This window comes from Seriola lalandi, unplaced genomic scaffold, assembly GCF_002814215.2.
Source record: "Seriola lalandi dorsalis isolate HSWRI2012SDOR001 ecotype SW California unplaced genomic scaffold, Sedor1 jcf7180002054373, whole genome shotgun sequence".
Classification (NCBI taxonomy): domain Eukaryota; kingdom Metazoa; phylum Chordata; class Actinopteri; order Carangiformes; family Carangidae; genus Seriola; species Seriola lalandi.
Window position 1 is genome coordinate 78848 of NW_019524926.1, and position 1987 is coordinate 80834.

Consider the following 1987-nt stretch of genomic DNA (forward strand, 5'->3'; position numbering starts at 1 on the left):
TTGTCATGCCGTTGGAGCTGCTGCTGTACTTTTCATTAGTGTTGTAGATGCCAAACATACTCCAACCATTCTTGGTCAGTGAAATGTCCACGGACCCGGAGTTTCCAACACTGCCGGTCATCCGAATGTAGTAGAGACCTTTCAGGGGGGCGGTGAAGATGCCTGCAGTAAAAAATAGGGAAACATCTTGATATGACCTCACCAGAGTCTGAGTACCAAAAATAAGGAAATACTTTTCTTTGCAGACGATAAAAACGTTTTTCTGACTTATCTCAGACTTGACTTTAAAGCCAATCATGTGTACCAACAGAGACCAGTGCGGATGTCATACCTGAAAAGGTGAGTCGTATCTGTTATAGAGTTGTTTGTTTCATGAACAAGTTTCAGAGCAGGGCTGTCATTAGACCAGGACCTGATCAAACACCAAAACCAAATACACCAAACCAGAACTAAAACACCAGAGTACTGTGTTATATAAAACATTCACCATGATTGTCTTGTCCAAACTCACAATTATGAAAAAAAATCAATACAAATAAAATAAATCAATATAATGAAATCAACTTTATGAAAATATTTTCAAAAAGAAGAAGCAGGTAATCCTCACATCTGAGGTTCTGGAGTCATGAAGTGTTTTCACATGAAAAATTAATTGAATTACCATCAAAGCAGTTACCAATTAATCAGCTAATTGATTGATCAGTATAGTTTGAGCTGCAGTTTGTATTTACTGTGGGGCTGTTTCATCTTTGACAGAATCATAAAGTCAGTGAATGTCGGTTGTGACTGAGGATTTCACCTGAAAACAGAGGTGGCACTTTTATTATCCTGTAATCCATCAGCTGTTAATCTGTGAACAAAGCTTCACCCAAGTCTTTGCCATGAGAACACGTACATGAAGGATGTTTGGAGGGAATGACCTTCAGGTCCACGTCTGAGGGACTTTAGCTGCTCGGGTTCAGTGACGGAGGCTGAACCTGATCAGAGGTCGATCAGAACTTCGTACGAGTCTCGTCTGTTGCATTAACAAGGTTTCCTGCTGACCGTGGCTCGCCTCCTGTTAATCCCCTCATCCATCATCTCCTGGACTACACTCTGTTTTATTGGTTTTATTTTTAACCCATGGCGTGTCCAATATGAGGCAGCGTCAGCGGCATTGAGTCCACGAGTGAAATTGAAGGACACTGAGCAGACAGTACTTCCTGTTCAGTTTGTCATGGGCTGTGAATGTAAGAATTAGTTCAATTCTTCTTTCACCTGTGTCATAAAAATATTTTATTGTGTCAGTTAAATTCAATGAAACATTAAAGAACAGTCAGTTCTGAAGTGATCTGACTGGACGAGTCATTCCATGAAGCTGATACACTTTTAACTCCAGGTATCACTCCTCTTCACAGCTGATCTATTAACCGTTAATCAGCGTCACATTAACGTCGTTATCGATCTCAGACTGTAACAAAGATGAAAATATTTCATATAAATATATCTGTTCGTCAGGAGAGGATGAAGGAAGAAGGTGGATCCTTCAGAGACACCTGAGGGAACGAGGAGACGAGGTAGCAGCTAGTGTCACTGTGCAGGTCAGGAACATGTTTATGTGCTGTCTCTTATACACATCTTTAGGAAACAGAAACTTGAAGCTCTCTGACAAATCTGTCTGTGTTTCCTTCCACATGAAACCATTGTTTGACAGTGACTTCACCTGCACCATAGAATTTCTTCAGTTACAGACCCTGACCTACAGGTGTCAGCAGAGAGAGAGAGAGAGAGAGAGAGAGAGGGGCATGCTGGGAAACTGAGCATCCACACTGAGAACTGACAGCAGTCTGAATATTAATTTTTTAAGATAAACACAAAGCTTGTGCTACAGAAAATGGACCCAGTGAACAGCTCCCTAAGCTTAACATGTCCTATGATAACTATTAATTTAGCTGTACAGACTAATGAGCAGTGATAACTAACATGTCTTTGGGGTCATCAGGTGGGA